Source organism: Psittacula echo (genome assembly GCF_963264785.1).
Source record: "Psittacula echo genome assembly, chromosome: Z".
Lineage (NCBI taxonomy): Eukaryota > Metazoa > Chordata > Aves > Psittaciformes > Psittacidae > Psittacula > Psittacula echo.
Genome location: NC_137742.1, coordinates 82,624,559 through 82,639,800, shown reverse-complemented (window position 1 = coordinate 82,639,800; position 15,242 = coordinate 82,624,559).

Genomic DNA, 15,242 nt, shown 5'->3' with positions numbered 1-15,242 from the left:
TACTGCCACTGCCTATGGGTGCAGACCACAGGGACATTTATCACTACACTGCATTTGAACCTGTGCAACCTCTTGAGCTGCAGCCCAGCCAAGTGTAGCAGGGACAGGAGCACTCAAGAAGTTAATTAAATTCCCACACACACACCCCCCTGCCCCGATCTGCTCCTCCTCTTCCCAGTGCTCCACTTTGCTGCTTCGAACTGAGCAGTGGGAGAAGGGAGGGAGCATAATTATTTAGCTCCTTAGAGCGAACTCTACAGTGCTTCATAGCTTCTTAATTACAGTTTCAGCTGTGCTAGTCAGTGGAGAACAAGAAGAACATGTGGGGGGGTGGGCATGGGTAGAGGGATGGGAGGGACTTGGTGAAATTGGGAAGAAGGCTCAAGGGCTAACAGCCAGAGTGAAATGGGGGAGTGGGCCAAGGGTGCTGGCAGCTAGGAACCTGGGCAAGAGCAGCAGGGAATGAGAAGCAGCTGGGAAGCAGAGGGACATGGAGAAAAGAGGAGAAATATAGAGCTGTGGAGGGGTAGCAGTGTGGTTTATGTGTGGAGGGTGATGGGAACACAGGTTAGGCACCAAGGGGTGCAGCGCACTGGCATCACTGAAGCATGTCCTTCATGCCCACCTGCCTTCTCTAGCAAAGCAGATAAATGCCCAGGCTCTAAGTCCAAATACTGCTAGTGACCACCCTGCAGTGGTCCCCAAGTGGGTGGTGATTGGTTTCTGGAGGACAGAATGGCTTTCACTACATATTGACCCTTGCCTGAGAAAGTATTTCATTTCCTCAAGCATCCTAATTTTCTCACTAATTGAGCAAAATAATTGCAACAATGCTCTCTCCCAATTCCAGCAAGTAAGAATCCTCAGCATTTCAAGGGCCAAAAAACCTAACATCTGTCCTTCAGTAAAGAGCTGAAGCTCTCTGAGGGACATGGAGGGGAGCCCAGTCTGCTTGGTGCATGCAGCACTGCCAGCACTGCAGAGCCTCTGCCAGCTGCCAAACGCCAGAGCTCAGGCAGGAACTGTGGACAAGCAAGGCAGCTGCTTTCCTGCTGTATGCGAGGTTGGTGGTGGGGTGCCATGGCATGCTGCGGGGTGAGCCGTGCCCTCAGAGCGGGCAGAAGCAGAGTGGCTCTGGCATGTGCTGTGCTGAGGGCTGCTTTGTAAGCCTTGGGAAGGCAGGTCCTGTTGTCCTGTCAGAGGGGACATGGACCAAACAAGTGAGAACATGGCTGTCCGTGCACTCCCGTTGCCCCTGGGGCTGCTGTCTAACACAGAACAGTGTTTCTGCTGCTGCCCCGTGCTCTGAGGTTCCTGGGCTTAAGGGAAAAAATTGCCTTTCTGGACATCCACAGTTTCAAAAACCAGGTTATTTAAAAGAATGTGGTGGAGGGAAGAACGTGCAGGTCCTCTGCGGAAAACCATTTGGGGTTAATCTACAGCTTCTGAAATGAGCACATGTGAATATCCTCTTTTGACAGAAGTAAAAGGACAGTTCAGAGCCAGAAAAGACCTGGTGCTCAAAGACTTGGTGCTGCACTGCTGTTAGTTTTTAACTCCTAATTCATTATTTCCATTTGTTCTGGCAGTTCCCGGTCTCTGTTTCTTTCCGTTTTCTGGAGGATTTCCCTTAAGGAACCAATGATGGCCCAGAAGACAGTGTGCGAATGTTTTGACATTTGGCATTCCCATGGTATTATCCCCATTATTCCTCATCAATGCAGAATAAGTTGTCAGAGCATGAAATTGGTATTTTTACATATTCTTAATGTACAGATGTCAATCTGAAAGCCATGCACAAGTAGTACGATTAAATTCTCTATTTCACACTCTGCCTATGCAAGAATCTTTTTGGAAGATTTCTTTCCTTTTGGAGAGTTACAGGGAAAAGACACAACCCTAAAAAGTAATAATTCTACTTAATAGCACTATTAAAAGGTGAAAGCTAAGTTTAAGACATTGCGTAGTGCATGCAGTGTAAACTCCTAAATCCTGAGCAATAGTGTTCAGATTTTAGCACCTGTGTTCCTGGCATGGTAGCAAGAAGTGAACAACAAGTACCAGATGCATGGAGGGAATATAATCAGTGACCCAGTTTCTGGTGCCAAATATATCAACATGTTCCAAATCAAATCTGCTCACAGTTTACAAGTTTGTTATTCTATGTTAATTACCATGTAAGAATGGCAGACCCTTATGGGAGGATTTATATGCCTAAACATAATGTACATGGAGAAAGAGGAAGAAGGGGACAACTGAGGATCCACCTAGGCTCCAAATTGCTTGTTTTGGCTTGTTTAATGACAAATAAAGAAGGGGGGTTCTTGATAGTCACCTGTTTGGAAACAGATCAGCTGCTCCACCCTCTGCTGTCAGCCACTGCCTCAAGGGTCTGTTCTGTAACAGAAGGCAATATTGATGCAAAATTATATGGGAGACCATACAGTATCTATTGTTGGGAGCTTACAAGACCAGGCTGGGTGGAGCCCAGAGCATCCTGATCTTGTTACATAGCTGACCCCACTGCAAGCAGAGGGTTGAACTATAGAGACCCTGAGGTCTTTTGCAGCCTGAATTGTCCCATGATCCCATTCTCTGTCAGGCAGAAGGTTAGAGCAAGAGGATTTCCAGCTCTTGCATGGCAGACCTTCCTGCTGGAGTTCTTAGTGTTTGTTCAAACAGCTTTTGAGGTTTTGCAGACCTGCATCCTGGAGCTGCTGTTCGCTGTGCTTTGATGTGTGTCAAGAGTCCACGAGCATCCACAGGGTTATAGCAGAAGCCTACCTGCCCAGCCAGGATTCCAGTCTACAGTGAAATCAGGAGTGACACCAAAGGCCCAACTTCTCTTCACGTATACCAGAAAACAGCCTAGGGGGTAGATTTAGCTGGATTTCCCTACAAATGAGCACCTGTTGTACTCTTGACAAGCATTGTCTGAGTTTCACATCTGCTGTAAGCTGTGTCTTCTATAGAGACACTCACAGGAAATGAATACTTTTCTTAAGGGAAGGGCTCATATAACAATGGGGGAGAAGGCAATCACTGGACAGTGACAGAAAATTAAATATCAGTCAGTCCTTTGTTCAGGAACAGTACCCTGGGTGAAGCAGGGATCCCACCACCAACATGGGTTTGTATAATTAACTACCTGGAGAAGAGAAGGCTCTGGGGAGGCTTTAGAGCAGCTTTCAGTGCCTAAAAGGGCGATAATAAAGCTGGAGAGAGGCTTTTGACAAGGATCTGTAGGGATAGGACGAGGGGGAATGGCTTCAAGCTGAAAGAGGCGAGATTTAGTTTAGATCTTAGGCAGAAGCTCTTCCCTGTGAGGGTGCTGAGGCCCTGGCACAGGTTGCCCAGAGAAGCTGTGGCTGCCCCATCCCTGGCAGTGTTCAAGGCCAGGTTGGACGGGGCTTGGAGCAACCTGGCCTAGGGAAGGTATCCCTGCCCATGGCAGGGGGTTGGAACTGGATAATGTGTAATATCCCTTCCAAACCAAACCATTCTATGAATCTATGATTCTGAAGGATTGAACATGGATTTTCAAGGGAAGTCTCGTGGATGACTGAAGAGGCATTACCCAAGGAAAGCCACTTTTTCACCCCAAAGTGAATGTGTTTGTCTTCTTACTTCCTCTGCTCAGCTTCCTGCCTGAACATCAGTCTGACTGGGAAACAGAGCAACCAGGAATTCAGGTTACTACTGTCAAGTCCATGGAGTTCACCAGACTGCATCCAGCCAGAGTCCTTTGAGCAGATGGTGTGCCTCTAGTGGTACCTGCCATCAGAAGTGTTGTAAGCAGAGGAGAATAATCTGCATGCCAGTATCTTCACTTTGTTGCTGAAGCCAGTCTCATATGGAATATCTGAATGAGGCCCTTCTGGGAAGTGAACCAAAGCCAACTAGTTTCAGCCATGCTTAAGCAATGCTCCGAGGCTGTGGCAAGACCACTGTCTTGCACATTTGCTCCAGGAAGCAATGGGCAAGACAGTCTTTGACTATAAGCATGAGTTACAGTGATCTGTTGTATAACCCTTGAGGTTCTCCTCGACTGCACTCCACAATGCAGCAGGTCTTCACTAGGTCCAGAAAAAAATGTGAAACAGATTGTTTTGCCTAAAAAAGAAAGACACCTTGGAACTTCTGCATGAAGTGGGCTATCATTGCAAGGACATCAGGGCCTTGTTACCAATGAGTCTGTACATTCAGATATGAATATGTGCTTTGTCACTAGGAGCAGGCCAGCAGAGGATAGAATAATACATGCAGTGACTGTAAAATGATATCCCAAGCTAGTGGGCAACTTCCATTTACTGAAGAAAATGTTTGTTTTCCCAAACAGGGGTATGAAGTTAATCCTCAAAAGGAGAAATCTAAGTCCTGTGCTACTCTCTGCAGCATTTCTCCTACTTCATTAAATTCTGACATCTCAGAGGGCAAATCCGCATTGTCACATGTCGCTTGTGCTTGAAAAAAAGTGTGTGTATCAATGCTTAATACAAGCTTATTTTTCCTTCTTATTTTGCAAGTGTAATTGTGTAGTAAATCGAACTGCAGTCTTTTATTTACTTGTTAGCATTAAGTGTGTGTCAGGCCATATGTAAACAAGGGAATTAGCACAGATCTGGAGTAGCGTCAGCCTGTGGCAGCTGAAGATGTCGTCCATGTCTCTTTGCTTTACCAGGAGGGTTTGAGGGAAAGGCAACCAGAAGGAGCAATGACTTCACCTTGGGTTGATAGACTGGTAAATGCCCTTATTCGCAAAGACAGTTGTATAATATTCCTGGCTGGCTATTTCACCACAGAGATTTTAGTCTAATCTAACATTGCTTTTCCTGCAAATCTTCTGTCCAGGCTGATGAAATATTCTAATGCTTGTGCGAACAAAATTTCCAGGAGGTCTCTGAAGTGTGACTCCTTGCTGCAAGGTGAGAGGAGGCAAACACTGGAAACCTGGGAAGTACCAGGACTGCAGCCTGTGGCAGGGGAACAGGCTGCTCCTCAGATGCTGCCCCACAGAACAGATTTCTGTTCCTAGCTGCCTGAGAATTGACCTGAAATGCTTTCTTCTATTCCTGGGGGATCCTCATAGACCTCATTTTGGTATTTACAAATTTGGTATTTACAAATGTGGGAAGAGAGTGTATCTCATGAGCAGGAGACAGCACAGACCGTGCAATGTCCCTAAATGGTTTTGTGGTGGCAACTGATGAAAACACCCTATTTGGGTAAAAATGTAGCACACAACAAAATCAATCTTCCTGTAACATTTTCCATCACTACTCAGTAAATCATCATGGTGTTGTTCAAAACTGTATGCCTGATTTCCAGTCTGGGTTTATCTGGCATCTGCTCCAGAGGCCAGGCTGTGCTCTGAGCTCATCTTCTGCACCCAGCAGCCTCCTCTGTCAGATTTCTTCTTCCCTTACAGATAGTGCTCACAATCTCCTTTATAACTGATAAAGCCTGCACAGCCTGGCCCCACATCATTTCCAATCCCTTCACCTTGTGTGCTTCCTTCCTGTACCCCTTCTGTACCCCTTCCCCCAAGTTTCTGTCCTTGAACACTGCCAGGGAGGGAGCGTTCACCACTTCTCTGGGCAATCTGTTCCAGTGCCTCACCACCCTCACAGTAAAGAACTTCTTCCTAATATTTAATCTGAACTTCTCCTGTTTAAGTTTGAACCCATTAACCCTTGTCCTATCATTACAGTCCCTGATGAAGAGTCCCTCTCTGGCATCCTTGTAGGCCCCCTTCAGATATTGGAGGGCTGCTCTGAGATCTGCACACAGCTTCTCTACTCCAGACTTAGCAACCCAAATTTTCTCAGCCTGTCTTTGTATGGGAGGTGCTCCAGCGCCCTGATCACCCTTGTGGCCTCCTCTGGACTTGCTGCAGCAGCTCCATGTCCAATGGTTCTTCCTTTTTTCCCTTGCACCATGACCTGCACTCCTCACCCTAGAGCAACTTTGGCTGTACCACAAGCTTTGTTGCTCGCTCACACACAATTTACCAAGCATACTCTCTGCCTTTCTACCAGACATTCATGACTGTTCACCTCACTCCCATTATGGGATCAGCTTCAGCAGAGATTTTACCTGTTCTGTCACAAAACTGTCACGTCTCTGCAGAGATGAAGGTTTTCTTGTAGTCCAGCTTAACTTCTTTCTGTGTACAAGGATTTCCAGTACAGCAAGTTTTCCAGCTTATTCCATAGCTGCTTTTGCAACAAGGTGAACCCCTCTTCTGTTTCCCATATCCCCCACTTTGGCAGTGGGGTCTGGCTAAGCCAAGAGGTGTGGCTGTGAAGGAACACACCATGTCCAGCCCTCAGTGGATACTGCAGCCTCTGCAAGGAACTGGCAGTGAAGAGAAGGGTGGTGATAAAGGGGCTCTAAGTTGGGGGTTGTTCAGAACAGCCAGACCTCACCAGGCAGAACTCAGGGAAGGAAACACATTTGCAGCAGACCAGGGCAGAAAACCACTTGTCCCATTCTATGCAACTCCAGAACCTGCTCCCAGCACCACATTTCTTTTTGGTGGCCTTCATGGTGCTTATTCATGGGAAGAAGATCCCACCAGAGAACTACTCATCATTCTCTGAGGATAGGTGGACCAGAAGAGATGATTCTGGGAGTTAGGGAAGGCAGACCTAGCTCTCAGGTTCTCACTCACATGCCCATTTCTGCAGATGTTCAACACTCCAGGGTGCTCTCTGCCCTGCAGCCACAGGCAGAATAGCAGTTCATACAGAGCCACCTGGGCAAAACAGCTTGACCCCAGAGCATACAGCACACAGCATGTGAAATGCTGCAGTGTGGATGCACCAGAATCCTGATAAAAACCTGGGGCTACACTGTGCTGGCCTCTGAGCTGCAGGTCAGCACTACTGAACGTCGCAGGAGTTGCTGAGGTCAGTATTGCCAGGCTGTGTGTTTCTCTAGGTGTGCTTTGCAGACTTGCCCATCGTCTTTCCCCATGCACAGGGTTTACAGAGCACAGAGCCCTGCCAGGAAGTGCCACTTCAGCCCTGACCCCTTGCAGCACCCTGCAGAGCTCAGCTACCATTCCCTTGGGCATTGTGAAGTGATGTTTGATTTGAATGGCATTCAGGAGAAGCTGGCTGTTGACAGTGCCAAGCCCCAGGTGTCTCACACGAGGGGTACAGCAGATAGGGGTAACACAGCCAGTGAGGCAAATGCAGAGGTAAGACAAGCCCAAAGTAGTCTGAGCAGTGCTGCATACAAATGTGACAGCCAACGCACTGCCAGAGCCACCAGCTGCTAATGCAGATGCAGCAACTTTAACCACAAGGCCACTGCACAGCCCTCTCCCTTTAATTTTTGTTTCAGGAGGATAGAACGGAGCAGGAACTCTGTCATTAAAAGTGTCCAGTCAGCCTTAGCCACACTTCATTCCTTCTGCCTTAGGCTACAGAGGTGGCCTTTCAGGAGAGCTACAGCTTGTCACCAGCTGCAAGGATGGACGTCCCACAGGGGCAGCCCACAGGATGTTTCCAGGCTTGATACTTGGGCATAGTCTTTGGCATTCATGACCACAGATTGCTGTCTGTGCCAACTATGGATGTGAAAAGCTGGCATGCAAGTGTGTTTTCTGTGCATAAAGAATAAACTTTCTATGGTAGTGAGGTGTCCATGTGAGAGCAGTTGTGGCTGCCTTGGGGTGTTTGCTCTCTGCTACAGAGGCCATAGAGGCAAATCCCCAGGGACACTGCAGGAGCAAAACACCATGTCTCCTGTGAAGGCACATGGGTCATACTAAGCCTAGGCAAAGCAGGCAGTTGCTCAGGGTAGCATGTGGCTGGGGAGGCAAAACTCTGTTCTTCGCCAGGGCAATGGGAAGGCAGCCAGTGATGGCTGATGCGAGGTATCAGGGAGCACAGGCTGGAGCCACGCCTTACCTGGTGGGAAGAGCAGAACATCTTGGTCATAATGATGTATGTAGAGCTATTTTCAATACTGCAATTTTAGCTAATTCCATTGCTGAAATAAGTAGTGGATACCTAGTCAACGTCCTGTTGTGCATTCTGTTGAGCAGCTCCTTCTTTCAGCTGCTTTTTCAGAATTAGCTGAAATTGCTGATCTCTTCATCCACCAAGCCTGTCTGGGTATTGCAAGTTGATAAGAGCAGGGTGGTCCAGAATAGCACAAATGGAAGGGTTTCATACAGCAGCACTGGAGCAAGGTGATGGAGAGGAGATCACAGTATCACAGTATCACAGTATGTTAGAGATTGGAAGGGACCTCAAAAGATCATCTAGTCCAATCCCCCTGCCGGAGCAGGAACACCTAGATAAGGTTACAAATGTAAATGTCTCTACTCAATGATCTTCAAGGTGTTTTCCAACCTAAATCATTCTATGATTCTTGGAGCAGCTGGAGGAAGCAAATAGTGGGGCTGTTGAGTTGAATCCCCTGCATTGAGTAGACAAGAAATGTCTCTGAAAGCTTCTTAGGCATGTCTTTCCTTGTGCTGGAGAGACAGACTGGCTGCTCGCTAATGGGCAGACAGGCTACACTGAGTGTAACTAACATGACAGCCTGTTTTGGGTTCAGCTGTAACAGTTATTTTTCTCCTTATTAGTAGCTGGTGCCATGCTATGTTTTTTACTTTAGTCTGAGAATAATGCTGATAACACATCGATGTTTTCAGTTGTTGCTAAGTAATACTTACTTTGATCAAGGACTTTTCAGTCTCATGTTCTGCCAGTGAGGAGGGGCACAGGGAATGGGGAGAAAGCAGACAGGACACCTGACCCAAATTAGCCAAAGGGGTATTCTATACCACAGCACAACATGCCCAGTGTATAAACTGGAGGGAGTTACTCAGAAGGCCAGATCGCTGCTCTGGCTAGGCTGGGTATTGGTCAGTGGGTGGTGAGCAATTGTATTGTGCATCACTTGTGGTTGTTTTCTTTTCCTTTTCCCCTTTCAGTTTTATATTCTCTTCCCTTTTTTTTCCCTTATCATTATTATTATTGGTGGTAGCAGCAGTGATTTGTGTTATACCTTAGTTACTGGACTGTTCTTATCTCAACCCATGGGAGTTACATTCTTTTGATTCTCCTCCCCATCCCTCTTGGAGCAGGGGGATGAGAAAAGGAGGGGAGTGAGTGAGCGGCTGCGTGGTTCTGAGTCACTGGCTGGGCTTAAACCGGAACAGTCCTGATGTCATGTTCTTTAGGAAGGGTGTTTAGGAAAAGACCCAAATTCTGGTGATGTGCTGAATCTCCCTTCTTGGCCTAGGAGGCCAAAGCCAAGGCTGAAGGGAAAGGCTTTCCCAGAATGCCGTGCTCAGACCAGGCTGAAACAGACTACTCACTGACCTTATGAAACCAACGCATGGCTGGGCCAGGGAGAGGAAGTAAGCAAAAGGAAGACAAGATGCCGCTCAATGTAGATGGAAATTGTGTGTTTGAGCAGCCAGTTGCTGATTATATACAAGCCAGCAGTTTACAGTGTCCTCAAGTATGTATGGCTTTCTGCAGGGAAAAGCAGATGTGTAAGCCTGAAGAATTCCCTACTGCAAAAGTGTGATGTTCTCATGGTAAAAAAAGGTCAAAGTAGTGCTCCAAAGCAAATAATTCTGGGGAAAAAAAACCAAAGTGGTATGAATACAGCAGTGATTGCTATATTAGTAAGAAATGGTTACTTTTTACCAAAACTTTTTCAGAAAAAAAAAAAACCCAAGACCAAACACACACAAAACAAAAAACAAAACCAACCAACCAACCAAAAACAAACAATAAAACAAAAAAAAAACCCCAAAACAACAACAACCCCCCAGAAAAAGAACAAACCACAAACCCAAATCAAAACCAAGGCACAGCTGGAGTCAAATACATGATGTGGAAAACTTCAGCCCTAACTCTTAAAATCCAGTGAAGGTGTAAGCAACTGAAGGTCTTATGGGAAGTGATGGCCACACTCAGTTAGGCAGTGAACCTTGAATCACCCATAATTAGGCAAAGAACCATGTGTGTATACCGGAAACTATACAAACAGGCTATTAATAGCTGCTTTATTTTCACCATTCTCCAGTCACCAGTTAGGGCCAGACTGGTCTGGGAGATGCTGGCGATGCTCAGGCTGGCCCCTGCTGTGGGGCACAGCCACCCTCAGACCCTGCCCTGCTGTGGTTGCAAGGAGTCTCTCTTCGTTCTCACCAGTTCCTGCAGTCACGTGGCATTTCTCCATGCAGCCGAGAACCAGAGGCTTTCTGTGGATGGCAGAAAGGAAGCAGACATAGGGACACTGAGCACTGTTTCCCATAGTAAAGCAGATGTCCAAAGGAGCCTGTAACCCAGTATTTTCCCTAGGTGATGCATCCCTTCCATTTTGGCTTCCCCAGCAGCCTCAAAATCATGGCCAAGGTAGGACAGCCTGCTGCAAAAGGCTTGCTCTGGAATTTTGACCCAGATGTTGATAACCCATTACCCATACGGAAAGGCCAGGAGATATTTGTGGTTGTGAGTGGCTTGAGTCTGCTTTGCTATGATGCTTCTTGTGGATCCTCCAAATTCATGTGAGCTGAATTATGTCAGTTCCCAAGCAATGGGAGTTGGGAGAGAGAGCTGCCATCTCTGCCTCCCATGTGCTGGGCATCAGGCAGGCAAAGATCTTGCCAGGTCTGGGATCATTCACTGGACCTCCTGCCTACCTCCATGACCAAATCTGGTCCAAGGTTAGCATGAAGAGAGCTTTGATAAAAATATGTTCATCAAATATCAGCATGTCCCAAGGAATAACAGAAGGAAAGGCAAGAAGTCTGCAGTGTGGGGAGCTGGAGGGCCATCATCAGGGCCTAGGACAGACCTGCCTGTGTGTAGGGACTGGTGTAGTCCCATGTCTGCAGGGACATCCCCAGGGAGGCGGAAAATGCAACTGGTGCTGATGGTGGATTCAGTCACTCCTGTGCAGGACCTATCCTGTTTGCAGGACCCAGGATGCAGGTCTTCGGTGGCACATGACACCCGCAGGTTTCGGTTCTCTCAGTTCTCTCTCTGCTTCAGCTGCAGCTACATCAAGTATCCACGGCTTCCTAGTGGGCCCATAGTCTGCCTCTGGGCAGGGGCTCTCCTGCACCCAGCACAAGTAGCCCACCTCTGCAACAGCACCACAGTCACACTCAGGGCACAGGAGGGAAGAGGCTGCACATTAGGGATGAGAACCAAGGAGGAGAGAGGGATGCGTTTGTAGATCACATAGGATGTAAAGGATAAAGGACAAAATCCTTGACACTGGCTGGAAAAATATCTTCCTTTGCTGTTCAGTGGAGATGCAATCAGAGAAACTTCTTTATAAGAAACCCTCATCTCGCCTTTCTGAACAGCTCCTGGGGGGTGTGAGGAGATGCCAGAAGTTTTGTCTGAGTTAACTATGAAGAAACATGCCCTGCTGCGGTAGTGTTGAATAAAGTGTCTTCACTCTATGCAAGAATCCTGCCCCAGGAAGATGCAAGGGGTTTGCCTAGTAATAGAGGACATCATTTATGTTCAACAGATTTAGAGGCATCTCCTGCCCTGTATCGCAACACACAGTGCATGGCTTCCTAGAATATAAAACATGGCGGAGACCTGCTGCTGCTTTGGTACCAAGTTCCCTATAGCGGAAAGGCAGATGGACGCCCCGAAGTGTTAGTACATAAATGGTCAAGTAAAATTACTCATTCACATGCTTTGCAGAAATACATCCGTCACCTTGTTACTGAGAGGCACAGGCTTAAGTGGGAGTCCTGGAAAAAGGACTGTTAGGATAAATCCTGGAGGTTTAGGTCCAGAGAGTCACTACAGTGAATTTTAGCACTATCTCTTCAGTGAATATCAATTTCTAGAAAGAACTGAAAATCTCTCTAATCTTTTTCTTAGTTAGGATTCATTGATTTCTGCTAGTGTTTAAACATTTTCCTTTAAAAGGCAAATTTTACAGCCCTATTGACAAAAAGAAGCTTCTTTGATATATGCCTGTTTTATGAGTGGATCTTTTAAAATAGAGCATTTAAGAATTATTTTGAAATCAAGCTGTGCTTGATGTCAGCTTTCTCTGTGTGAAGAATTCATGCAGTGTGGCCTCCTATTTAGTATATTGTATCTGTTGAAACACCCTATAGTTTCCAAGATGTTTTCTAAGGTATTTAAATTTATTTCAATGTTTACAATGTATTTGTTGTTCATTAAACATATTTACTCAGGCTAACCCAACATGAAAGAAATAATCTTATTTACAGTGGAATCTTGACAAAAATACATGCAGGAAAGATAGACAAACACACATAAACCTGGACTGCTGAGTGGAACATTGATTTGCTGCCACTTCCAATTTTTCTCATTAGAACTTATTTTATTTGAACATAACTCAGTACCCCGTGTAAATGTGAAGTTGTTAATCTTATTACTAGACAGAAAACAAATTAATTATTATGCATGATATTGGCAATGGGTTGTTAGGTTGGCATTGGGAAGATTAGAAAAATACACTCATTACTTCAAATGGTATCTGATATATATATGTACAACTCTGTTTTTTAAAATAATTTGCAATACTTGGATAGCAAATACAGCAGGTGGAAAAGCCCTTCCTCTGTGTGATTGTAAAATTTCATGCCCGTGTTATTAAGGTTGGATTAAAGACTGTATTTTGCAGTTAGACTTTCACATTTCAAAATGCCACTGTTGAGCCAGAGCAAATGAAGTTGTTAGATTGAATTTCATCCAGCTGCAATCATACATCACTATGTTGATATAATTAACTACTATAAGATCCAGGTGGATTACCTAGACAGTACAAAGATCTGCATTTCAGGTCTGCTATCTCACCATGACTGCTTCTTACAAACACTTGGATGTAGATGGAGGAGGCCCACTAGTGATACTCTTGTTTTAACAAATAGTTAACACTAGGAGTAGGAAAGGGAGCTTGTATGTATGGTGCCTTAGTTGTGAAGCTTGCGTAGCTGCTGGTGTAATGGGGACCCAGGCTGCGGTCTAGAACTCTAGTTACATGGTAGTAATAGTGTTTGCTAGTTAGCAATTGTGTGAGTGAGGAGGTTTGGGCTGGAGGTGAAGCTGTCCTGCTCATATTCTGTCTGTCTGGAGCATCTAATTTTCTTGCTGTCAAGGCAGTGAGAATGGCTTGGGTGACATGTCTCCTCCAAGTGGTGCTGGTGGTGCCAGCCTCCTGGCTGAGTGGTGAAGAGCATGGGCACGAACAGACAAGACTCACACCACCCTGAAAGGCTCCTGTGCTCCCTCCCGAAATCTCTAGTCACAGTAGACTTCACAACATTTGTTGTGCTTTAAGTGCCACTCCTGCGGATAAGGTGGTACCAACAACCCTCAGCAATCAAAACTGTCAGGTCATGAGAATGGTAACATAGTGGGCAAAATAGTAAGTTTTTTACTTTTAACATGGAGCCTTCGTACTCGCTGTTAGCTTTGTGTGTCCTGGAGGTGCCTCTTGCAGCTTCATCTCAACCTTGCATTGCAAAAATCTTGGTTTTTTCCAAGGACAGCCATGAGCCCAGGGAGTTTCACATGAACCCAAGTGGTGGAGCTTTCAGCAAAAAACGTATGTCAAAAGAGCAAGATAACAGCAGTGGAGAGTTTCCACAGGTCTTTGTCTTGCTCATCACCTGGATTCCTGCTGCAGCCTTTTTTCCCTTATCACATAGATCTTGCAGATCCTAAGACACATCAAGCTGTGCCCTCCAATACAAATGCCCATCCACGTACCACTGTTGAAAGGTTATGCTGGAGCCTCTTCATTTTTCAGACTGAGTCCTTTCTTCTCCCTGTAGAATTCTCTCATTGCCCATCTACTTCCCTTCTCAGGCTTGGGCAGACCATCTTTTCATGCATCCTTTAATCTCTCTGCTGGGCCAGATGGTGGGACAGAAACACAGGGAATTACCTGCTGATCACCCATGCCAAGCAGCAAAGCATAAACCCAGCTGGGTTAACAACCCTCCTGACCAGATTATGACAGTCATCAACAGAGCTGCTGGCATCTTCCTCCACAGCGGTGACAGGTTCCACCCTGGGGGTGACAAGTTCCAAACTGGGATGAGGTTGGGCTATGAGATAAGGTGGTATTTTTAACTCCTAAAGCTAAGGAGGGGACTAGAGAAAGGCAGCCCTGTCAAAGAGCAAAATCTTTGTCACACCTTGAGTGTCGAGGGGTGTAACCAACAGCACGCCCTCAAGAAGCAAAGGTTTAACAAAGTCCCATGTGCCTTGCTGCAGAACTTCTGAAAAACTGAGCTGAAATCCATTGCTATACACAAAATAATGCATATCGTACAGGGCAAGAAATAGAGACAGAACTAAAATAGCAGCATTAATGAGTGAAGTAAGTATCAGAGCAGAGCTGTAAAAGCAGTGAATTCCCCTGAAGAATGTTTTGTTCCGCTTTAGCAGCTCTAGATACGAGTGTTTGTCTTCCCCATCTCCGTCATCCTGGAGGCTGACAGGAGCACATGCTGTGTGAGCAGGAGGGTTGTTTCCCCGAACCCACATGCCTGGGCTCAGCCGGGCACTCATCAGACACCATTTTATCCCTGGAGCCACAGCTCCACCAAATAATATGCTAGGATCTTTAACCCGAGAAAAGAGAGAGGCTAGATGTTAGCAGAAAACGAGCCTTTTCTTTCCGTTTGAGCTGCTGAGCGAGCAATGACGCTGTGCTCCCTGGGGAGCATCGTGCAGCAGGCAGAGCTGGCGCTGCCCCTTGGGACATCAGAGAGTGCCTGCCCACAGCCGATCCCTTCCTGATCAGGCAGGTGGATCTCCCGGCAGCTCACTTCGAGGCATGTCCAGGCCTACAGCCAGCGTCTGCTGTGTGAGCGTGGTTTTGCACACGATTTCTGCCTGTGGGGTGGCAGAGTAGCCCTGCTGCTCAGCTGGGACCACCAGAGTTTTGTCCTTTTGGTGGTGCATCCTGCATTTTTGCTGGCACATGTTGCCTCATCTTGTGCTTAACTGAAATACAGTGTTTTAAAGCAATCAAGGAAACTCTTCAGTTTTTCTTCCTGCAGAATGTATCACTGGGTAAATTGCTTTTCATGGTGGTTATAGCTGTATATTAAGCAAACAGGGTGTTATCAAACCACTCTTCTTTAATTTTCTTCTTACTGATTTCAAAATTTAACTAAATAAGTTTCAATTACAAGACAACCTTTTTATATTTCACACTTAGTAATTCTCATACAGCTGTATAATTGGAGGTAA